This window comes from Bombus huntii, chromosome 14, assembly GCF_024542735.1.
Source record: "Bombus huntii isolate Logan2020A chromosome 14, iyBomHunt1.1, whole genome shotgun sequence".
Taxonomy (NCBI): domain Eukaryota; kingdom Metazoa; phylum Arthropoda; class Insecta; order Hymenoptera; family Apidae; genus Bombus; species Bombus huntii.
In genome coordinates this window covers 5,685,766-5,712,171 of record NC_066251.1, presented here as the reverse complement: position 1 = coordinate 5,712,171, position 26,406 = coordinate 5,685,766, and the positions used below count along the sequence as shown (strand labels likewise).

Genomic DNA, 26,406 nt, shown 5'->3' with positions numbered 1-26,406 from the left:
ATATTTAAGCTTCGTTGCTATTATTTAATTAAAGTGTTCAATTAAAGGAAAATAAATATATACATATACATATATGTATGTTGAATTAATCTTGATCAAGTTAAAATGTTTTTCTCCATGGAAGCAACGTTTAATACGTTTTTCGAAAATTCTATATATGAGATAGTCGAAAGAGAAAAGGCGATGTCTTTGGGATATCAAGAGAAATGTGAAGAAAAGCGAAAGAAAATACCTAAAACTGGTGGGAAAATGTCCATGAACGAATCGACTTATGGTTATGCAACCTTCCATGCATAGAAGTTTACCTCGCAAGGACGCACGTGCGTCCGTTCACTACCGTTCTCGAATACCATCGAGAGCAAGTCGACCATTCGAGTTGAGATAGCGTTCATCGTGTTTCCCAAGAAGGAAAAGGAACTATGTACTCTTGTCTGACGACAGCCATTTTCTGCCATAACGCGGTTGCACACTTCGCATATATTCGAAAATCTCATTCTCAACCTTATTTCGCAAATGCAAGTTAATAAAATATTATAAAAATAATTTTTTTTCTTCTAGAAAAGTCTCTTCAGATGTTACTTTAATCGTTTCAAATAATAATAGGTTAAGTACGAAGAATACGATAAAAATAATTTTCTTTCTTATAGAAAAATTTGATAATATATTAATCGTTCCAATTGAAAAGGTAGATCGAGCGACAATATGTACGAGGAAAAAATATTTGACTGACGTATCGATTGATCTGACGATAAATATTAAATTCCAATACTTGTCGTGGCAAAAATGACTGTCTCGATACCAGATACGCCTGTCAGCGTAATAGATTACCTGTATTTTGGATGTTACACTCGCGACACGTGATATTTGTGTACACTCTGTGACACGGTGACGATCCCAATTGTAGATCGACACCTTATACCTCTCTAACTAGGTTAATTCATTTTAACGACCTGTACATGAACATTATGCAGTCCACATTTATGAAATGACTAATTAAGTGACGATCAAGTTTGCTTAGCAATTACGTCGCCATTATCGTTCGTAAAAAAATTTACATAACCTGTATCTTCTTGACAACCTTATACTAAATTCAATTCGTCAAACTCTTGAAAAATAAATACAAGGTAACTCGTTATCAATTAATTTTTTAACTATAGATAAAAGAAACTGCGATATGCTATTTGAACGTTTACTCTTTAAGCAAACAATCGATTTCTCGCGCGTTACCGACCGAGCAGTGCCGTTTGGAGGCAAGCGTCCCCTGTTCGAAACTTAACCTGTCACCTTCCACGCACTTTTCATTCTGTTTCTCAATTCACCACGTTTCACCGCCAACTCGGAATCTCCTTACAAGTCGTCGACCAACGTGCCTCGACCGCGTAACCAGTTCTCACAACACTGATCAACAATTTCTTCCTCCAACCTCTTCATGTTCGATGTTTCTTGTCGTTACCGGGTGGTTATGTTTTCTCCATTTTATTTTCTTCCTTTTCTCAGTCGTAGTTTTCTCCGATTCATTCCAAGGCACACACTAACGAACACACTTTCACGGAGGCTAAACGTCACATTTTTCACGAACGTTTCTCGACACGAGTTTCATGGATAAACACACGATACTCGTTGCAGAGCCGGCGACAACGATGTGGCATTACTGGCGGGTACACATGGAACGCGACCCTCGGCGGTCGAGCAAACAGCTGCCGTCTAGCCCCCACCATACCGGACGCCCCCATCGTTCCAGCACTTCGTTTTGACCGTACCCTTCTACAGTCTGCCTTTTTATCAATGAAGCTTGGACATCCGAGCGATTTCTTTCGTTATGAAAATTTAATTATTGCGATAAATTTTGGGAGAAATAAAAATGTTTGTTGTACGTGATTATACGCATATGGCTGCGTTTCAACGTGGATGTATATATTATAAGAGCGTGTAATAATTAGGCTGTGGAATTTTATACTTTCATGGAAATATAAAGCGACATTAATTCATAGAACGAATACAAACGTGCAAAAATATAGAGTACAGTCGAATAATATTTATAAGCGGGTACCGACGTGTTTCCTTACGAAAAGATAAGAAGATACATAATGAAATTTTTTTCATGCGGCACGACGCTCCGTTGTCGAGGAAACCGAGCTTGAAAATTTGCAAGGTATAATTGAACTTGGCTAATTACCGACTGGATAGGATCAGTCAGTAATTTATTCTAAATATAATATAATAAATATTCTAAATATAGTATATATATATAGCGAAAATAAGTAAAAGATGGCGAATAAAATTTACGTTTAAGGCTTCATTTTCAAGAAAATAGAGTCTGGGCCTGTTTAGATAACAATTGGCCTAGTATACGCTTATGGTAAATTTTCAAATTTATTTTTCTCAGAAGCAAAGCGTTTTGCGGGATAATTTTACTCTACGTCTTCGATTTATTTTTACAGAATAATTGTATCTGTCCTATCAATTATTTATTATTGTCCAATTCGGAATTAGCCATGTTCAGATATACTCGATAAATTTTTACACTCGATTTTCTCAAAAAAACGAAACGATATATGAAAAAATGTCATTCCATATTCCTTTCTTATTTTTTCATAAGGAATCGCTGTTCCTGCTTGCGCACGTTATTCGGCTGCATTCTGCGTATAGAATATTCAAAGTATAATACTAATTATAGTACTGCGAAAATATGTATGTTTTTAATATATCAAGCCAAGGGATCGTTACGCATTTGCGGAAAATATAATAATTCAAAAATGTACAGAGCGCAAATATATCAAGTACAATGTTCATTGTTGATATTGTAGAAGTTTCACGTGGATCTATCGAAGAAATAAAAATTATTTTGTTGTACAGTCATACGTGGCTGCATTTTAATGTGAATATAATTAACGTAAGGGCGCGTAATAGCCAAGCTGCGGGTCTTTATGTGTTACGCATATTGTTAAATAACAACGACGCGTCATCTACAACAAAAATCTCAATTTCTAGAACCTGCGATGTTGCCCGTGTCAATATTTGAAGACAGATTTTCCCAGCTGATCGAACACCTGTGTTTTATTCTGCGAGATATCTCTAACGTTTTGTATCAACAAATTTAATTTCCGATAACTAACTTCAAATTCCACTCTTAACATATGCAAAAACCAACTAAAAACTAACACACGCGAGTTATCGCAAAATCCATTTGATCTTGATAGGATAATAAAATATACATCTTCGTGAGATGATCGCATCAACCCTTCCAAATTGTTTCCATATATATACAAGGTGGTAACTGGTGGTACAAGCGAAAAGGGGTGATTCTACGCGAAAAAAGAAGTCGAAAATATAGAATAAAAAATTTTTTTTTCATTTTTCCATCGAGACAACGATCTACAGCGAGATCCGTTATAACGAGACGTGATAAAGTGCACGCGTACCGAGCGAAAATTCAAAGGCGATTTTCTCGAAAACAGAGCCTCAAACGAAAAATTGTTATTCTATATTTTCGACTTCTTTTTTCGCGTAGAATCACCCCCTTTCCGCTTGTACCACCAGTTACCAACCACCTTGTATATATTTTTTTTTTCAGTGGGTACGTAACTTTTTGAATCCAGGTAACTTTTCCGGTGAACTCGTGAAAAGCAGGTAGTCAGAAGAGCATGATACCGTGACTGGTGCAGTTTATGCAGAGTGTTGGATCGCGAACAGGTATACGAGGGTAGCCACAAAGGCAGATATGTACAAAAGAAGCACGTTTCCGGCGAGCGCGTGGCATAAGCCGATTGCATTTCTCAGACATTTTAAAATGCCACTCTTGCATGCTAATAGTTATGCTTTATATTTATGCAAACATAACGTGGAATGCAGATACAGATTTCTACAGATCACGTAAACGCATTCCTTTATCATATTTTAGAAAATTTTATTTTTTTATTATTTTGTTATAGAATTATGATAAATTTATTTTTACCCTTTTTATGTAAAGAATGAAATTGGAAAAAACGAGCGATTGTCGATAGACCGAGGTTTTCTATGCATCCGTGAAAATTTTAAAATGCAAAATTGCATAGAATGCACATGATGTGAAAAAAATGTAGAAAATATCCAAAGTATAATGCTCCCTATAATACTTGGTAGGTAAAACAATTTTCTACTTTATTAATCATACTCTGAAAAAATATGAATTTCCAGGGAAATTCGTTATCTAGTTATCAGGAATTATGTTCGCCGATGGAAAAACTTAGCTCACAGAACGTTCTCCAGGCTCAGACATTCAGTCAAACAGATTTTAAAAATTTAATTGACGACAAAGGTTGATATGCATTTAAATAATTATAGATATAGATCATTAAGATGGAGATTAGGTAATGAAGATATAATTGACACTGATACATCTCTCGTTGCAGTATCTGTATTGCTATTTCTAATCCGCTTCTAAGACGCTGGAGTTATATTGGAATTGTAGTTACAAGGGATTCCTATTGCTGAATTAATCCACTTAAATGCAAAGCGAACAAGCTTACAACAAAAGACATGAACACTATTATGAAAGAAAAGCACAGGATTAGGGAAAGTAGTTAGTCGTTTCGTTCGGTGAAACTCGTCAAGGAAAAGCGTGCATTGTCCAATGAGAATTTAATTTCCACTCCTTCGAATGGTGTATGAACAATGCACGGTTTTGTTCACAGGAAAGAGAATGTACAACCGTGAATGAATCTCCGTGCTGATTATAATCGAAAAAGCAAACTTCTATTTACGATCCAACACCTTATCCACGTTTCAATACGCGAACTTTAAAAAATAATCTCATACCTGTAAATTCAATTCCACCTTCCATCTTTTTTTTTTTTCTTCTTTTTTGAATGAAAAATAGCGTGAAAGTCCAGATGCAATTTAACGGATAATCATTTTTTTTTTTTTTTTGTAATATCTTTGTATTTCCAAACATAAGAACCTTGAGAAGTATTTTCATACTCGAAAATGCAATTCCATTTTCTCCACTTTTCGAACAGAGAATCAGATCCAAATCTAATTTAATAGGAGCTTAACTTCCATATCTACGTATCTTAAAATGCGGGAAGCTTGAAAAATATTTCTGTACACGAAAATCCAATTGCACTTTTCCACCTTTCAGCCAAAGAATTACTCGAAAATCCGAATCTATTATAATTTGACGCACAATTAATTTTCCATATTTACGCGTATAGGCAGATACACGACCCCATTGGGGAATATTTCAAGAAATGTTCGAGGCAAATAAATTCGAATTAAAGAGAAAAACAAAACCCAATCGATCGCCGTAATGGTCTGTTCTCTCGAGTTTCTCATTAAGAAGACAAACCACAGCGTGGGTAAGACAAGCTGTAATTAGTTGACCTGAATGCACGCGTAAGCGGGCTGCCTAATTTCCTAGGAAACTATTTTCCACGTGTATTTCAATATTCGAACGAAAATAAGGGGATGGAGGACGGACGTATAGAACTGGATTTAATAAATTCGTAGCGATAGAAGCGGGAATTGTCTGGTGAAGAACGAACTTGCTGTATGCCAACTGACAGGTCTCAAGAGGACTCGTTAAACGAATGTGAGACAAACGACACCGTAGAATCACTCAACGACGACCAATAAAACCGCGGATAAATCCCGAAATTGTTTTCTCTGATATTTTAATGAAAAATTCACCGGACCCGATTTCATTCATCATTACGATCGCATTTTAACATACGACGAACTCAGACGACATGAAACTTCAATTAAACTACCGATGAATGATATACAAGATCGATCGAGTTCGATTTTCTATAATTTCTTCAGAGTATTGTAATTTATAATTCTCATACGACCGATAGGATTATAGCGTTAGTGTTATAACTGGATTATAAAGGTGTTGTAATTGCATTGCAATAAAGATATTATAATTGGATTATGTACTTGACTTGAAATAGTGTGGAATATTAAAAATTCGTTTCTGCTTTCACATTTTCACAAAATTAGAAAGTCGGTTTTATACACCAGTTACACTTAATACTGGCACACCGTTTTGTACGACTACAGAAGTTCATCATCATCGAAATGAGACGAAGAACGTGATAAAACAACGCTTCACTGGAAAATAACGGCGTATGTCAATACCTTTTATAGTCACTGTGTGATTTTCCTCAAAGCAAACTTTTCCTTTACGTTGATTTCGTGCAATTTTTCCAATGAACTTTTTAATTGCGAGTGGTATAATATTAATTATAAATCTAGCACATTTTTAAAAGTCTATTCAATGCGATTTCTCAAAGTAATTTCAATGATAAATTGTGAAAGATTAATGCAACTTTTTAAAATCGATTTAATGCAATTTTTCAAAGTAACTTTGATCGCCGGTTGTAGAAGCCCGGTAGATCTTTTGAAGTCCGTTTAATGCAATTTTTCGAGTTAATTAACAATCTTTTCTTAATCGATTTAACGCAATTTTTCAAAGTATCTTTAATTATAAGGCGCAATTAGAACTTGCGAAGTTTTAATGCATCATTAATGCAAGCTCTGCAAGTACACCGACAACTAGAAAGGCTAGATGATCGTTAATTAAAAAGTGAAACCACGTAATACACGTTCTATGTTTCTATATTGTTGCAGAGGGAAAACTGTACATACATATAATGTTATAGATGAAACGTGTTCGTAGTATGTTTCTGCCAATTTAGAGAAACCGTTGCAATTAGAGTAGTTACAACGAGAAATAGATCAAAGACACGGACCGTACAGCAAAGAAAAATATAGCGGAACGTGATACAGTACGTGAGTAGCTTTGAGTCACGAGACACGCACCTACATCGGCGGACCTCTAATATGGAAACTACTATACGAATTTTATTTTGCTGAAATTTTTCCAAGGACTTTTTTAAGGGACTTCGTTTAATCCAAAAAAAGTGAAAAATTGGAAAATTTGTGAATCTTCATGTTAAAAAGAATTTCAAATCTTAATATTGGCGCCAAAATTTTCTCAATTTTCTTTCCAACGAGATCGACTTTATTTCACGAATTCTAAACAGATAATATCGCGGTCGAGAGATAAATGAGATGTCGCCGAGAAATTCTGCGAAAATAAGAGGAAAAAAGAAGAAAAAAAACCGAGGAAGAAAGACGGAATTCCCTCGAGATAAAAGGAAAAAGTGAAAATAAATCGACGAAGAATACGCAAGGGAGAGAAAGATGAACGACAGAAGAGGATAATGCATTTTTTGCACTACAAAAGGTAGTTTATATTCCAATTTATACTTACACTGGCATAGCCAGCGTTGTGCATGATGCAGTTAGAGGCAAGCTCCTCGAAGCGTTAATATTGTCAGCGTGAAATATGCAACGTGCGGTTGAATTTTGAAATATTCTTACGAGCTACCGGTACAGAAGAAAATTAAAGAATTATCGAAATAACGCAGGCTACACGTAAAGCACTTGCCTCGCTGAAATATCAAAGCATACGCTTAACGAGAATATTCATCAGAAAAAAGATTATACAGGCAATAAAAATTTCACGTGAAACAAGTTTTTTATGCAAATCTATGATTTTCTAATTACTTTTACGGAATATACAGTGAATCGTGAAATTATTCGCAGATACTCGTAGATGATTAAGGTTCGATGCTGTAAAGGAAACTTGAAAAGTTATAGCTTATAATCATCATAAAACCTAATTCTTAATATTACGTTAAATATTAATTTAAATTAATTTTACCAAATATTAACATTTCCAGACAAATAATTTTCACAAAATATAACAACGATTTTGAAACATAGAAATGCGCAGCAAATTATCATAGTTCGTACATATATATTTTTTTTTCTTTTCATTTTCCTTCAATTTAAAATCATTTTATTAAAATCAAATTAAAATCATTTCATAAGACTCTATATAATTATTATACCGCTGCTTGGCGTCAATGGCGGCACGACTCGAAGGATTGAAAATTTTCTTTTATCGAATCGAAGCTCTGCATTATGTCTCTACTCTTATCATATGAAACGGTATATTTATTCAATTTATTTAACTCCGTTCTATCTATAATGTCGCTAACAATCGACAATAGCCGAATGTAACTAGAAAATATTTTTCACGTCGATAATGGTTATCAAACAAATTCCCGGTCATTTATATCGGCTACTGCTAATCAGAAAATTAAATTTCCCTCATCGATAGCGGCTGCCGGTAGCCAAACGAAATTTTAATCATTCATAACGATTATTCGTAACGAGAACGATTAACAATTAACATTCCTTGATTTAATTCTTCGAGGAATTTCTATCACACTTATCGACCACTGGCTTCCATTTAAATAAAAACCAATTGTTACTCGATGACCCTTTCCATTAAATAAAATGTTTGAAACAACCGTCTTTCTTGACCTCTGCTTCAATTGCTGCACCGGTACGGCGATAATTCGTGCGTTGTGCAAAACATCAAAAAATCTCGTTCGTACGGTACATTTCATTGTAATATTCGCACATACGTTTTCATTAACATAATCAATTCAATAGCCGTGTCTCTTTGCAGCATTAAATTTCCAAATGTTTTACGTAACGCGCGTAACATATTCATAAGGAATTTCTATACGCGTTGGGATACTTTCGCCAGGCAACTATAATCGCAAGGATACACATTCGTAGTAATTGAGAAATTTGATGAATATTTTGATGAAAGAAGAATATCGTAACGTTTCGATGATCGAAATTAAGAACGCTGCACCCGTTCTTTTTCTTTGGAAAGAAGGAGACGAACATGAACGAGTCGGTCGTTTCCCCGCGGATCAAAACTTCGACGAGATAAAAACAGTGGCGCGTGTAAAACACATTTTACAAGTTTCTGTGAGAGAAAAATCGGAAATGAGAGACTGTTCATTTCCCTTGGCGGGATTGGATTTATTCTCTCGAATGGATTTCGCGTTCGCCGCTTCCGTAAATTCGCTAGATTCATATTGCCGATGTAGATTTACGTAAAATCGTGATCGAACCGTCGTGCGTTAACACACTACAGGCCACGAACCGCATATCAGACGATTGTATGCTGCGTATATATTTCCGTGTGCACCGATTTCATGCGTCACATATCACGCTCGTCTATCGAAACACGTGTATTAGATCTGCTGTTTGAATTGACGTTGGTTCATCTGTCAAAAGCAGCCTTTACAATCGATGCACAATCGTGAAAATAAACTAGCGCCGCGATATGTAATTTTAAGATTCATTATGTCCGATCCTTACAACGGCTTGTAACATTATTTGTAACATTTATCGAGTACGAGTGCTTGTAATTTTTAATTTATTAAAACGATAGCATTTATTTATATCAATTACATAGCCTTTATTTTCCAGTGAGAAGCTTCGTTTTTTTATCGGATTCTACATTTTAATTCCGTGGTATAACGCAAAATATAAATTAATTTTTTCAATAATACTTGGGCCTGATTAATTAGTGCGCGTTGATAACCTAACAGTTAACATAATTAGTACATTAACAAATACCAATGGTGTTGGAATACTTTTTGCAATCACTCTACGTTACAATATCGGAATTTTCGACTTTGTTTTGCCATAAGGTAAAGATTAGATCTACCAATGGACGATTTATCGATTCTTCGATTTGGAAGATTTGCATTTAGGTTGCACATTTTGTCCGAATCTTCGGAGAAATGTTTTGAGAAACGCTCTAGATATGTCAAGATATCATGTAACTAATAACATTGGTAAATTGACAAAAGTTACAAGTTAGAAATTCTAAACTTCCTCTTTACGATTGTGCAATTTTTCATTGAATCGTCAGTTAACTTGTAATTTATCAAATTCCTTGCTACTTTCGTTTCCATTATTAGCAACAAGTCGTACTTCCCCAAAGATATTCCTGAAATTTTCGTTCTTTTACTACCAACAAATTGTCGTTTGCTAAATTTGCTCGCAAGATTTTCTTTGCCTCATCACCGACCAGTTAGAATTTGCAAAATTTCTACAAAGTTTCATTCGCTATGTTACCAACAAGTTGTATTTTCTAAAAATTCTCCATAAAATTTCTCCAACGAGTTGCTGTTTATCACATTTACTCGTAAGATGTCCTTTCCCTTACTACCAAAACGAGTGACAATTTACAAGATTTACCTATGAAATTGCTCCGTTTTTGTTTGCTCCGCTAATTCGTAACTCGTAAAATTTCCTTTGTCTATTAAGCAATCTCGTTAGTATTACACAAGCAAACGTCTACCAAGTATCTTGTCAAATATAATAACACGAGTACCATGATGCAAGAGGATTCTACAATAGAAACTACATGGCAGCGAGCATCAGAGAAGCGATCTGCATTCGTTATTAAACGTAGGTGTGTCCACACGTGGCCTGGTCGATAAAGCTTCTGCGGTTATTCGTTTCCGAGTTGTCGATTACAAAATACGTCGTACATCAAGCGAATTTAGCGCATGCGATCCTGCACGAGTATCTGTTACGTACCTTCTCTCCTTCCTCTTTGAAAATTTCATCGTTAAAACGAGTCAGGACAATTGCTGTGTTGTGTAATATTTTGTACGATAATCTGGCTAAAAGCGACACTTTTCAGAATACTGTGATTTTGAAGCCGCCCGGATTATTGGAATTGTTAATCGAGGCTTTCGGGCTTAAGCCCTGTCTAATCGTTTCTGCGCTGCAAGATTTCGCTAACGGTGCGGCAAGATTTACGATATCGATATTAGTATGTCTTTTATGGTCTAACGTAGCTAGCTGTAATATTAACGAAACATACGAGCGCAGAAACGATTGCACGTGGATTAAACACGAAAGACCAGATTAATAATTCGTATATGCGTTCCTCGCGTTACATTGATATTTTTCTAAAAAGCTAAGAAGTTTCTTCGGTTTCGTACCATATGATGGAATTTCTATCGATCGTCTCTTGCTGAAATCTTGTATCAGATGTTCAGACAGAATCGTCCCCCACGGTTTTCTATTTTCTATTGTCGAAAAATTTTTATCCCTTGAAAGCTACGACTATTAATATGCATCACCTTTTACCTAAATTTGAAAGGATTTCGATTTTGCCATTGTTAAAAATATTTCTCCGGCTTAGAAAAATATGATAGAATCGTTTATACGTATGCATAATGGTAAATGTGATTTTAGATATTATTTCCACGCAGTCTCGTTTTTCTAAAAAATTCATTCGGCTGACATTAGAAAAATATGAAAGAATCGTAACAGATCACATTGTCAAATTTTATGTTAAAAATTTCGCCACTTCGCTAGCGGTTTTCCACGCAATCTCGTGTCTCTAAAAAATTCATTCGGCTGACATTAGAAAAATATGAAAGAATCGTAACAGATCACATTGTCAAATTTTATGTTAAAAATTTCGCCACTTCGCTAGCGGTTTTCCACGCAATCTCGTGTCTCTAAAAAATTCATTCGGCTGACATTAGAAAAATATGAAAGAATCGTAACAGATCACATTGTCAAATTTTATGTTGAAAATTTCGCCACTTCGCTAGCGGTCTTCCACGCAATCTCGTGTCTCTAAAAAATTCATTCGGCTGACATTAGAAAAATATGAAAGAATCGTAACAGATCACATTGTCCAATTTTATGTTAAAAATTTCGCCACTTCGCTAGCGGTTTTCTATTGGAAATAATATGGAACAATTATTTCTCCATCAAAATGTAAATTATCGATTGATAATGAACATTTCGAAGAATATATCACCTTCGCAATGACGCAGCGAAGAGCCACGTAATGCATCTTCATGCGACTGCAGTCTTGATTCACGCACATTATGTGGTTATTATCATGCTACGCTATACTCGGCACAATAAGGTCCTTCACGGACAGAATTCTCCGCTGTCGTTCTCCTCTTATGACATTCCATGTCCATATCTCGCAAATATCCCCGTCATTCTTTTACACTTTATTTGTTTAACGTTCGTTCCTTCTCCAACCATCGAAGGGCTTCATGAATTTAACGCATCAATTTTTTACGTCAATACCGTCTTGTAATATTAGTAAATTTTCTATTTATAGATTATAGACTTCGTTTTTTTCATTTTTGCAATTTGACAATTTTACGAATTCGAAACTGACGACTCGTGATTTAACAAATTTTATTTCCTTTATTATTACTGAAAATTACACGGCGAATTTTCATGCAAATTCAGAGGTTTGAAGACACAATTAGGAAAGTAGAAAGTTAAGCAGAAAATTGTTTCACCTGCTGAAGTATTTTACCAGTATTATACCAAGTATTTATAAATTTCTCACAAATGCATAAAAGTTCACTATCTACCGATAGTGATTGCTGGTCATTTCATTGATTCATTTTATTAATTCGGAAATTTGATTCATTCTGTGTTATACACACAGAAGCATATCGCTCTAAAAGTACCCTAAAGCTACGTAATTTAGGACCACTCTATATAATACTATTCACACAATTCAAATGTTCTAAATGTACAAGTGACGATCTAAAATTCCATGTAATATCTTATTAGCTTTAATTCTAACTATTTAATCAAATCCAATTGATAATTTAATTATTGATATAATTCCAGTCCCACGTAATATTCCAAAATTACATAACATTCAAAGCAATTTGTCTATGATATCAATCGAGAAGCGAGAAATTTCTAATACTTTCACTCACCTACCAATTTACAATATATCCTTTGTCCTTTCTGTATTTCAAGTTTCTCCGATATTTCAATTCCTCATGATCTTCGGTGTTAATTCAACGTTCACTTTCTACTTGCGATTTCACCGTGCAGCTATGACTTTTCCAAGTTCACGCTCGTTGAAATCACTGAGAAGAAGATCTCTCGGGGCTATCGACTGGACCTTGGTCGTGAAAAGAGTAACGCGAGTACTGCACCGGAAGATAGGTCCTTACGACAGCAGGGAAGGACACCGACTGAAAGGAAGGCTTGCAACAGATGCATAGTACTGTTGGGCATCTGGGCATGACATCGGGGCAGGTGAGTTCGAATTTCGTTAGGCTCAGGGCCGTACACCTCATTGGAAATACGAAAAGAGCGGAAGAAAAATCGTACAATACACGTGTCTCGTCAAATTGTCGATGAAATTTTGTTTCCTCTTTGGGATGTGTAAAATTATGCAACTGGAAAAATATTGGGTAAAATTGTCATTAGAAGCAACAGAGTTAATTCCACGAACAGTTTCATCAACGTCGATTTACTTTAATTGTAAAATATCCGAAAATATTTAATACCCAGAATGTTACACGAAATATTGAATATTCCAGCCGTAAAATTCTCATTGAAGATTCTGGAACGAGTTCAATAAATAATTGTATTACTAGCGACGTTGCTTTACTCGTAAAATATATAAAATTATTCGACTTGGAAAATGTTATACGAACTAATGAATATTTCAACTACTACAGTCCCATTAAAGATATGCGGAAATATCCAAAGCTACCTACTTGCAAAAATAACGGAGAAAATCCTCATTGAATGTTCTTGAATTAATTCAATAAATAATTCCATCGTCCTCGATCTACGTTATAACGTTAAAGATATTCTATGAAAGTAGATCGCACAACTATAACAATCCTAAAGCTACTCGAGATTAGCTTAAAATTAACGCTAAAACTATCGGTCAATTAATATAATCCAAATGACGGTAATCAAAATAAATTTATCTATACTAATTTATCTAAATACATCGTGTAATTTAATTAAATAAAAATCGTTATTAATTTTGACAAAAATATCCGTATGTTTGCAATAATTACAAAAAAAAAAAAAAAAAGAAGAAAACCCGAAATCCATCAGTTTGACGACTCGGGTAGCTCTGGCGTTAATCCAACAAAGATTTATGAGATTAAGCGGAATCCAACTTATCCCGATAACGAAGATTCCAGGTTATAAAAGTCGTAGAATTTTCTCCGTGGCGAAGTTGATGAAAAGACGAACAGAAATTAGCGAACTCGTAGATAATCTACGCTACTAGGCTGACAAACAAATTGGATGATCGTCGAAAAGCGAATAAAAGAGCGAAGCCTCAAGGCCACCTGCTTTTCGGTTCACCATCTACAGGGTGATCTGGGAAAAATTTCCAACCTTCCAACGAACCTACCCGGTCTTCAGTTTATCTTAGAGATAACAACAGTCGAAAGTTGTTAAAAACTTCCAGCATCCTTTGGGAGCTGTACGATCAGGGATAGAAGGATCTACGATGATCATTCGTTTTGGCTATCACGAATAAACGCGTAAGGTCTCTATGGTGTACCTGCTACTTATCTACGTCAGCTATTCCAGTGTTTTTCTCTTTAGTTTTCTTTTTTCTTTTTTTTCGAAACTTCGAGTCTGCAACGATCGGGAATTTCCAAGTTTTCCGATAGTACAATGGCGAACAGAAGAAAGTTTGTAAAATAAGAAATACGGAAAAATAGGATAATTTTACGAAATGGATTTGTATCTAATAATAGCAATGGTTCAGTATAATATAAATCATAGTATAGGTGATTGTTAGTAGTATGAGGAAAAATTGTTGGTACGAAAGATATTGAAATTCATGCGTGTCGATATCGAGCTTTCCTTTATCCGTCGTTAAAGTTAGATCGTTCGCGGAAAGCCAGGACCAATCGGAATTTCTGTAAACGAGGCAGCAAACATGGAATTACACGAAAACAGAATTTATCCTCAAATACGAATATTCGTGGTAAAATCTGTCAGAGGGTGGTTTTCGGTGTAACAAATTATCTAATGGGACTATGAATGAGATAGAAACTCGGTCGTAAAGCGAAATTAGTAATATTAATGGGAGAAATTAGTTTGCAATTCCTCTTTAAAATTTGTAATTCAAATATGATGAATATCGTTTTTACAAATTCTTAATGGACCTCCAATATCCTGAATATTTTATTGTGCACTTCATGACGCACCAAAGTTAGTATGCAATTTATTTTCTACTATATTCTCAATTAAATTAAATCTCTCTGTATTCTGTACTGTAGTACATCTTATTATATGTCGTATTAATCCTATTTCTAATTAAATAGAAAAAATCACTCTTCAAAGATCATTCCTTATTATTTTCCAGGAAGCCTCAAACTTCCTGTATTCTGTTACATATTTACATTACTGAATAAATTTAAAAAAGAAATCCTACTAAAATTAAGTAAAATAGTAGCGCCAAAAAATATAGGGTGAAATTTACATTACTGAATAAATTTAAAAAAGAAATCCTACTAAAATTAAATAAAATAGTAGCGCCAAAAAATATAGGGTGAAATTTACGTTACTGAATACATTTAAAAAAGAGATCCTACTAAAATTAAATAAAATAGTAGCGCAAAAAATATAGGGTGAAATATTTATTTTTCGAGCACCCGGTATGTCGATACCTGTAATACAGGTGCCGCCCTTTTCCGGACTGTTTTTCTTCAAGTCTGTGACAGGAAGAAGGGTGAACAGTAATGTTCTCGTAACGGATAGTTTCAAACTACCAACGTACGCGGGTAATTTGATGCAAAATTTGCATCGTACAGGAGATAAAAGATTACGGGGAGAGAGTACGCAATTGGGTTTCCTCAGGATCCATAAATAATATATCGAACCATTTACCCGCGTGATATCCCATCGTTGTAGCGCAATTAGGCCACCGCGGATACGGTTACGAACCGGAGAGATTCAGATGATGCACGGAATTTAAAATCTTAGTTTCCTAATGTACGAGGTTTCCAATTTTACTCTTCTGACATAAAATTTCTTGGGAGAGGCTTTAAAGCGCCATAAACATTGAACGACTGAAATTTTTATTCTCAGTATTAATTACAGGTAAAATGAAGTAAAATTTGCAATAACATACTGCAACTTATATACCTCGATATCGTAATAAATATATTTTATTGAACCCTTTAAGTACCGCTGTACTTTACTTTTCCCATTTGCCCGTTCTTTTTCTTTCTTTCTATTCTTCTTCCATTTGGCTGGAAACGAAGAAAATGTACTCGTACTTAAACGGATAAGGAGAAAAAGAAGAAAGACTCGCGAAAAGATAAACGACACTCGAGTTCAATTCCTATCCTCTCGATTCTTCTACGATTATTAAAATGTCCAAAAACTATTTCAAAACTATCAACTACGACTCGTTATCAGACGTGGACAGACTCCAGCCCGTGGCCAGTCAATGGCTGTTACTGGTCACTTTCTCCAAAATTGTCGCTGGTGAATAGCGGACTGACGTGGACGTTTCTGGGGATTTCACTTCCGCGTACAATGTCCTGCTCGTATTATTAGCGAGGAATAATTTATCACCGCAGGGACTTTCCTTTGACAATAACCTCCTAGGATATATCCTACCGTGTCGCCGCTAATAATTAATTTCTACCTAACCAGAACAATTTCAGCCAACAGTCTGCTTAGTCTTTCCAACACGGGGGCAGGTTTCGTAGCACGTAAACTGCCATGCGAATTTCATATACTTTGCCCTGGCAGCCACGATATAATGAAATATAGTACAGCGAAACATTTAATTATCGCAGAATATTCTATCGCGTTTGCTTATTTTCTTCCCCACGATGTCATCCAAATCGTTCACGTTGTTCGCAATTTCCTAGTCCACGAAATTTATCGTATTTCGGTGCTTGTTAAATATTTCGTAACGCAGAACGACCAGCGTGACAGTGAACGTGTTGACCCTGGAAGAAAATGTGACCTTTCCGAGGGAGATCGCATCAATTAAAAAGCTAATGCAGAGACGTAAAAAGCAGAAATTTCAATTGCGAGGAGAAAACCACGCAAAGCTAAAAAAAGACAACTGCGGCAAAAAAAGAGGAAGATCGAGGCACAGTGAGACAGAAATTCGGGTAACTGCAAGTGTCACGCAAGAAGAGGCAACTTCCAACGGTGGGGCATTGTGAGGGAAAAAAAGGACTCGCAGCATGAACGTTAAAAGAGAGATCTCGGTGATAAAAAAAGGGAGCTCGGTAAGACGATACATTGGGTTGCAAGATATCTTCAAAACAAAACACGTCCACGAAATTCCTACGGTATTCTAGGATTCTACGATGTGTGTGCCTGGAAACTTAACACTAGAACTACCACACCAGTCAAATTGGCTGATATTACAATTTTATTTTAAAATTCCTATTTCGTGTTATATTTTTTTCCGCAGTGATGTAATGACTTTCGCAACGATAACTGAAAGAATAATAAAATGAATTTTATTTTGTTTTTTACGTATTCAAACTGAAAATAATTTTGTATCAAGGTCAAAATGACTGGTAAAAAGTCAAAGTGTAAAAGGATCCTGCAATCTGTTTATCCAGTTTTCTCGTTTTGCACAACCTCCCACACGTTTTTAAAATTTTTACTGCGTATCACTCGATATGATGCTATCAGTTACCAGGAAAATTCCGGATCGATCGCTAGATGCTAATACTAGCAATACCACACCAGTAAAAATGACCGGTTCTACAATTTTATAAATGTGTCAATCCTCGTTTAGGGATCATGGTCCCAGATGAATTAATAATACCAAAAATGTACTACATAGCAATTCCTTCTGCAAGAAAGTAATAAATCAATAAATATAAAAATATTCTATTAATACGTATTTTTCAAAGACCAGTCATTTTCACTGATTTTGGTAGAAATAGCTTCGTGTTAACTATCGTTAAAGATGACGGATCACTGCAGCGTGAATCTATCGATGTGGAAATATATCACGACTCACGATGCCACGCTATATATGCCAAACTGTAAACTGTGTATACACATAAAGAGGAAAGCAAACCGTATTCTCCGGGAATATTCTCTCGGTTGCAGTCGTAAAATCGTTGCGTAGAAATCGCCTCGTGATTGTTCCGCAGGCACCAGGCCACAATTGCCGAGATAACGCGTCAGTTGCTGCACGTTTTTATCGCAGTGTCATGTGACTATCAAGAAAGCAATCGTGTTTTTGCAAACGATGTGCACTTCACGCTTGGATCTGTTTTTGTTCCTCAACGAGGGGAAACGTGCACCACGTTTTATCCGGAATTTCAAATTAAGTAATGGATCGAAGTTTGTTACGCGGCGTATTGTACTACTGAAAATTTCATGCGAACAGATAGCATCGGCCCACATCAACAGAAGTTCGCTGCTGCTTATTTATCTTTCTAGGTATATCTCGTTAATTGTAACAGACAGAGGCAAAACTCTTGATGAATATCGCGAGAAGGAAAACTGTGCGAGACGCAGGAAATTAGAGAAATACGGGAATATTGCGAATTGTGTTCTTCGTCGTAGTTTATACGCCACGAAGAATTAATATTTGTTTTTTCTTTATCAGAAATTGCATCTGCTTACGACAACAGAACTTGACGAATTGAAGACTGAAGCTACTTATTATCGTGATTTATATCAGAGAAATTAAAATGGAAGATGCATGAGAATGCAAATATTCACTGCATGAGGAAACAGCGCAGAACTTCGTACTCTGCGAACGATCATTTAAATCCGCCAAAAACGTAATGTGAAGCAAGGAAGTTTCTACGAGAAACAATGAATCAATCGTTCTCTCATAGTTCTATTATCAATCTTCTTTCCCTAATCGTAATTCCACGCTTAACGAAATAATAACAGGAGGAGATCGCTTTCTCATATGACAATACTTTGCAGCGTAGCTTCTCACAGCCAAAAGTTGTATTTCGAAAAGAAGCTTACAGACGTTTATGAAATTCCCCTTATGCACAGTAAACTCTAGTGCTCGTTTTCGGCGAAGTCTTTCGGAACCAAAAATTATGTTTCAACAGGAAGAATCTTTAATTTTACTTTATTGTTTCTCATTTACATTGTTAAGGAGATAGACATTTATGAATTTTTATTCGTACGCAAATTCCATCAAATTTCCTTTCAATCAGCATAGCGTACGTAAAGAATCAAGGAAATAGGCACTCGGGACAAACGTTTAGAAATGAAAAATTGTTCGAGCGGTCAATAAAAGAGTAGATTTCTGCTGGCCGTTTCGCGTCGTATACTTCAACGAACAGACTGACCCTGATCTCTTTTCGTTTCTCGCGTATTCGCCGAACGAGAACCCATTCCCACACTCCCACACATGATCGCGTGCACAGAAAATAAGATTCTGTACGGTACAGCATGTCCGCTTCCGGTACGGGAGATAACGCATTTACAGTAACACTTGGACGTTTTAACGGACAGAAGCTGTTACGCCTTCGTGTTTTTTCCACATCCGCGATTCTCTAAAGAAAATCACTTTGATTCGTATTACATCGATCGATCTTTTTTAATTCCATCGACACAGTGAACAAGAAATAAATATAAGCTTCCAAAGCATTTTTCGATATCGAAGCAGCAGAGATTCTTTTGAAGCCTTTTCATCTTTGCGCGTTTTTAGGTTTCTCGGAGAATTCATTTAACGTGTTGAAAGAGGATACGTTTGAAGCAAACGATGTTGGAATTTCATCCTCATAAAAATACAAGTCGCTGCTTTCGTATAAAATTCCCTGTTTGCTACGATGCTTACGATTGAGTTTTCCAATTAAAAGTATAATAATCGTTGCAGTGTATAGCGCAATACGTTACAATACACGTTTCCACGATCGCATTGTTTCCAGTACGAACGTTTTACAATTAGCTTTTGATGGATTAATAACAGAAGAACGAAATAACATTCTAGCTTTCGTATAAAATTCTCTGTTTGCTACGATGCCACTTTACGATTACGTTTTTTAATTGAACGTATAATAATTGCCGCGTTATGCCATGCGATACGATACAATGGACGTTCGAATCACCCCATTGTCCCCAATACCAGCGTTCTACTATCAGTTTTTGGTGGATTAGTGATCGAAGAATGGAATAAAATGAAAATACTCTAGAACACACGGAGGAAGATACACCAACGTCAGTATGATTTAGAACAAAGTGGCGAAAGAAGAAGAATGAGAAAGTGAAAAGATTCCGTGGATATCATCCTTTGAATCTTAATTTGAACCCTAATCGTTGCCCAGAGCGACGTTGGTGCAAAAATAAAGTTTCATCTTTCTGTTCCACGTCAAATATTTTTATTTCGCATGCTCTGATTACGCTATCTCTCGCGCGAGGAACAAGCGAAGAAGAAACGTTTGTCGTATCGACCGCACTTTAGCGGGACTTTATTAATATTCATAATTCATATTCGATTAATAACGTCGAAATAGCAATTTGTATTCGATCCATCGCGTACTTTCACTCGATTCGTACAGTGGATCGCTTTCTTCGACTTCTATAACCAGAAACTGGTTTTTTTAAACTAATGTCACGAAAATGGAACATCTAGAATTGTAGATGATAGGTCAACCGTGAATTTTCATGTATTTATGGAATTTAAAAGCTTACTACATGGAAAAATATATAAAATATGCAAAGTATAATATGTACACCTCGTTTAATTAAATTGCGAATGTCTGTGCAAATTCGTATTTTTATCAACATAATTAAATCTAGGTTTTTATTATGCACCAAATATTACAAGGTTTTATTGTTCTCATTAATAACCTTATATAAATATATAATGTTCTATTTTGTATATTTTTGTTGTGTTATGCTAATTTTCATGTATTTTTCATAAATACACAACATCTACTAGCTGAAGTAAATTTCTGCTCAAATCCCATTATCTTATTTATAAAAATATGAATATACATGAACTTATATAAAGTTATTATTACTCAGTAAAATATTTCATCATAATAATATTTGTATCGTATTCGCTTTTTCCAACAATGGCAGACACCTCCATTGTATTTTAATCCATCACATTCATTTTCTACAGAATCTTCCTCTAGTTAAAATACGTACAACGAAACACATTATCAGCTATTCACTTTCAATAAAAATAGAAAAGGGGAATAGTAATTGGTGTTTCCAACATTAATTTCATAAAAATCATGAAATCATAGCTACCGAAGAAAGCTGGAAATAGCATAACCTTTAAAAAACGATAGATAGAGATGCACCTGTGTTGTCCTTGAAAAAAAGAAATGGTGGAAAGAAAGAAATGGAGAGAAACATACCCTAAGTTTTCATCCAGCCACGGCTACGACACGTTTCCATGAAGAGTGAAAGCCAGACGTGACAGTTTCCAACGAGAGGGAATTAGAAAAGTAACGGTAGCACGGGTTACGTGAAAATTTCTTGCCGAAAACTCTCGCCGGGTAAAACGAGGCGGACGCGTCGTTGCACCAAATGCAGAAACCGGTTTGCTCTTCTCACTGCGGGATGCGGCAAGGTCCTCCACCTTTTGCACCGTGTGTCTCTCAAAGCTTTGCTCTGTTCATTTTCGTCGCGTCTCTGTCCAGGGGACGCTCTCGATATCTCGCGAAACGATATTGTTTTTTCTTCGACCGCATCCTGGCACGCCACTTTATTTCACGGATGTAAACTTAAAGAAATGATCACCCTCCGCACACGGCCAACGCCTTCTTCTTAATATCCACCACTTATTTATTACACGTTCTAGAGAATTTTACAGCGTTCCTTTTAGAGCTTCATACGTATATGTCCTCTAGAAGCTATGACAACATTAGCACGACTGACTTCCCACGCCAGTCCATCAGACCGTGCTGACGTAATTAGCTTAATGGCTATTCCGATCCTTTGCACCTTCTGATCATCTAACTTCAATTCAATTCAATCCCAATGCAATTTGGAGTCGTTTATCGAATGCTGAAACGAACATCTTTCACTGGGTATATCGAATCACAAAGGGTTAGAATCTTGGAGCTCTTACTTGTTTTAGGTTAAGTGAAACGAGACGAGTCCCGAAGCAATTTGGAATCCTTTATTAAAAGTTGAAGTGAAAATTATTCACTCGATACGTTGAATCACAGAACGTTAGAATCTTGGATCTTCTTTCTGTTTTAGGTGAAATTAAGCTCATGTATACATATATAGGATTTAAGAAAGAATATAGATTTTATTAATCCCAAAGGAATCTAAAATTTATCACAAATTATAATAAAAATTTCTCACTCAATATTTCAAATCACAAAAATCTTAGGTTAGATGAGACGAGGAGGTTCCAAAGGAATTTAATATCCCGTATCACATATTATCATAATAATATTTTATTCAAATATTGAGTCACAAAGCGTTAGAATCTTGTATCTTCTTTCCATTTGAAGGAGTCCCAATAGTCCGTTCCGAAGGTCGTGATTCAAATTCTATACTCGATATATCGCATCACAAAACTCTTAGGTTAGACGAGATGACAAAGTCTCAAAGGAATTTCAAATCCTTTACCACGAATTATAGTAAATTTTTCAATTGCTATATCATAATCACAAAACATCAGAATCCTACATCTTCTTTTTATTCTAGGTTAAACGAGACGAATTCTAATAGTCCTTTATCGAAAGTCGTGCTTAAAATGATACGCTCGATATATCGAATCACGAAACGCCAGAATCTTGGAACTTTTCATTTTAGGTTAAATGAGATGTATGTATATATAGATATACGATTTCAGAAAGAATACAGATTTTACGAAAGAGTATTCTAATCTTTATGAAAACGAAAATTGCTCTCGTGGACATGAAAGACGCGGTGGCGGCGTTTTAACCGGTGATAAGTGCGCGAAACTGAAGTAAGGTGTAAAGTGTCGACTTACTAACTCTCGACAGCGTGCAGGTTACACGACCGCGAAGTCTGGTTCCTCGTGTCGTTGTAAGGAACTATCGTGTTTTCTAAAAGCGATCACGTTACCAAAGGTCGCTCGAATTACCAGAAAGTCCTGGTCAGAGGATGGACGTTCAATCGGATGCTTCCTACTAACTCTACTGTTGTCCCATTATTCTTCACCATTCTCGGTAAGTTCTCTAACAAAAACATGTTTTCAGATAGTTCGAAGTTATCCAAGAAATGCGATATTTTCTTCGCATTTTTCGAGATTTCGACACCACGCACTGCACCATGGGTAACGCCGCTTTAAATTTAGACCAAGTTCAACCAAAGAACTTGTGAACTTTATTGTAATTACTTAACTCTAACCTATAAGACCTGATTATCGATGACACGATGTAGTCGATGAATCACTGTCGTTAAGATATTTCTTGGATTTTCACGGAGAAACAACCGACCACTCGAACAATCGTGGACTGAGAGCCTCTTTAGACAAGCGACTCAGAGTAGCCAACCGCGTGGCCAGGCACGAGGACGTAAACAAAGCGTGAAAGACGATTGGCCGAGACGATGGCTGACCATTCAGGTATGCCACATCGTCCGGCGAAGACTCCTGTGGTCTGCATTTATCATAAACTACCGGAAACATTACGCCAAACATTCTTTTATATAAATGAAATGAACACTGAACCTATCACAGATTGTTGTTTCAGAAGCAATTTCTTACTATTAATCGGAAAGCAAAGTCGAACAATCAACAGTCTCGAAGGAAGCTTCTAAAATTTTAGTGAAAGTTTAAAACATTTAACAAGAACCTCGATCGGTATCTTCTCCTCCAAATTGAATAGTTAAGTCAAACGGCCTGGAAAGATGTTTCTCAAATTCTACTGAAAGTTTAAAACAAAGTCCTCTTCTTCGAATTCAACTCGAACAGTCTCAAAAGGAGTCACCCAAATTCTAATTACGATCTAAAACAAAGAGCTGGACGATGTTCCCTTTTCCAAACGAAGCTATTAATTCTCAAATGTACCTTTAATATTCACAATATATCCTCGAGTATTCGGTATCACTCAATTCAACTCTCTAGAAGATTATTCGGATCATCAACTTCTATACTACGTTTAAACACCAACATGAAGACGCTTCCTTCACTTTCACTTTATTGTTTACATGCCCGATGTCCAGTTAGAATCCCGACGATAATTGTACACCGTTACACTTGTTAGAAGTCGTGTGTCACGTGCCGTGCAGAAAATTCACAAAAGCGACTCGAGTGGAGGCGATCACAGGTTCCAAGTCGTTTAGTAAAGAACCTCGCAGGTTAAACGCTAGCCAGGTAGTCGGAGGCGCGCACTAACGTCGGAATCTCGTGTTACGTGCCACAATAGCCGAGAACACGTGAAAGGCCCCCCGGATGTCACGAAATTCACGAGGCTCGTGCACCTTTCTTAGTGGGAGCGTTGCTCCCTTCTTGCCACCAGTGGTGGGGATAACCGGTTTCTTCTTCACACATCCTCGAGTTGCTACTAAACGGGCCTAACGATTGGTCGAGACGAGACGAGGTTCAGGGGCGTATCTAATGTTGGTCTCCGGTTACGATGGATGAGAAAGTTGCGACGATTAGAAGGATATTGATAAGCGACGTGGTATAAAAATTATTGTTGTACAATGTGTAGAATTATAGATATCGTGGTCGGAAGAGTTGATTATGATACTTAGTTATTTAGATATGTATATACCGTCGTAGTATAGTAGCGGAGCTATTTTGGATAATTGCGTTATTAATAAATTTCCTTCTATTTTCTTGTATATTTTCTTTCTTTTTCAGATGTTTGGTGATAAAATAAATAAAATAGTGGCTGTAGATTTTATAAGTGACCGGTCGAATTTGTAACTTGGCTATTTACCAGTATTATCCACCTAATCTTTGGATAAGTAGTTTTTATGGATTCTTTTTATTCTCCTGAGACGTTAATCCTTTAGATCACCACTCTTTTGAAACCTACGAATTTTTCCTTCTTTTGGACTTTTCACCTCCAAAACTCGTAAAAGATGAATCACTGCTGTAATGTGTCTTAATCTATCTTTAAGGTATGTAATTTACAATGTAGTAGTATACATCGTATCTTTCCTCCTGTAGTAAGACAAGCCACAGTATTTTCTTGATTAAACAATATTCAGTGGAACATTTTTCAATTATGTTTCCAAAGATTTAAAAGAAATTTTCGAAATGCCCATGCAGATTCACGTAAATGGTTTCTTTTGTAGGAACGACATCGAACTGGTCTTCTCGTTCGTTTAAACAAGATTAATTGCTTTTTTTGGAAAACTTGTCGCAGCCAAAGTGAGCCGGGCGAAATTTAACTTTCACGTTCGTCGTAATAAATGCATTCATTAGTGTACTCGAGACGATTAGGCGAAGTAGGAACAAGTGGAGCGTCGATGCGAAATTCACGAAACGAAATAATAGCCTGGCGTTTCTGCAGTTTCGTTTCGAACTAGCGGCATTTCCCAGCGGCGGGAAACTACTCATCGCGAAATTGCTCCTCGAGGACGGAGTCGTCTGTGAAACTATAGTAAAATTGAACTGTCATAACCACGCTCTGCTTGACCAACATGTAAGTACAAATATCAGAAGCTGTACAATTATTGCATCGCCGATTGTTTCTTAAGCCCTTGTGATCTTGCAGTTGCTCGCAAACGTATTTTCAACGCTTGTACGGATCTTCTACGAATAAACGATTTCCTGACTTTTGCGTTATTCGGTGGCTAGAAGAAAGTATCGATCGAGATATAAGTTCATTCACTTTTCACTAACGTCTACATCTAAAGGAATATTCTAAAAATTGTTTGAGAATATAAAAATACACGTAAATAATATTTCTCATGAAAGATATAATAGAGGAATAGAATAATTAACCAAGACACTGCATAATGATATGATACTGACGAAGGATAGTTGATTACATAGATTTTATACGAATATAACAACATTTGCTGCGCTCTTTGTAAATTTACATAATTTAAAAATATTCAAAGCTATGGCAAAAATATATATTTAATTAAAAAGAGAAAATTGCGCTATATGGAATTAATTTCTCTTTTGTGTTTTCATTTACAATTGTTGATTTTAATTACCGTGGAACAATGGAAATATTGTTCTTAAACTTCCATTAAATAACAATGATAGCAAGAAGTAATCGGACGATCAATTTCATAGTTTGCTATTTCCATTAAAATATTTGCCGCCGTCTACTAATTAGATGTCGCCAAAGCTCGACTAATTGAAATAATTGAGCAAGTTAATCGAACTTCTCGAACAATCAACGAAGAATATAACTTACTACGTAACTTCTCTGGAACTATAATGCGAAAGGCATTCGAACTTTTCAACTAACGTTGTTAGCTACGACGTTCTATCTTCCCAATTGACGTTTCACGCTGACGTCGGATATCAAAGTGCATGTAGCAACGGATCAACGATTCGATCATTCAGCGCTGCGATTTAAACGGCAATTAACATGTACGTGGACGTAGAAATGTAATTAAAAGCAATCAAGTTATCGATCAAACGAAAAAGGGTCTCTTCGAAACCCCTGCGCGCAGGATAAAATTATAAAATATCTAAAGAATAACCTTTCACCGATTGCATAATTTTCTTGTATGGATAAAGAGACGGAGAAGTAGGAAGAGAAACACAATTCTTGTTCACCGATACGTTTGGTAATATTTATGGACTACTTATGTCTACTTCCACCTTCTACGTCCCACGCTTCGCAT

General features: G+C 36.0%; 1 protein-coding gene across 5 annotated transcripts in view; it reads right to left on the bottom strand.

Annotated features, from left to right (window-relative positions):
* Window positions 1–26,406, bottom strand: part of LOC126873107 (uncharacterized) — a 183,877-nt gene that overhangs the window by 30,384 nt on the left and 127,087 nt on the right. Inside the window, exon 1 of one of the 5 annotated variants that reach the window (XM_050633636.1) lies at window positions 829–1,630. The exons of the other annotated variants lie outside the window; for them this stretch is intronic. The gene's annotated coding sequence lies outside the window, so the exon portion shown is untranslated. Of the gene's footprint in view, window positions 1–828; window positions 1,631–26,406 lie in introns of those variants that run through there. 5 annotated transcript variants of the gene reach the window in all.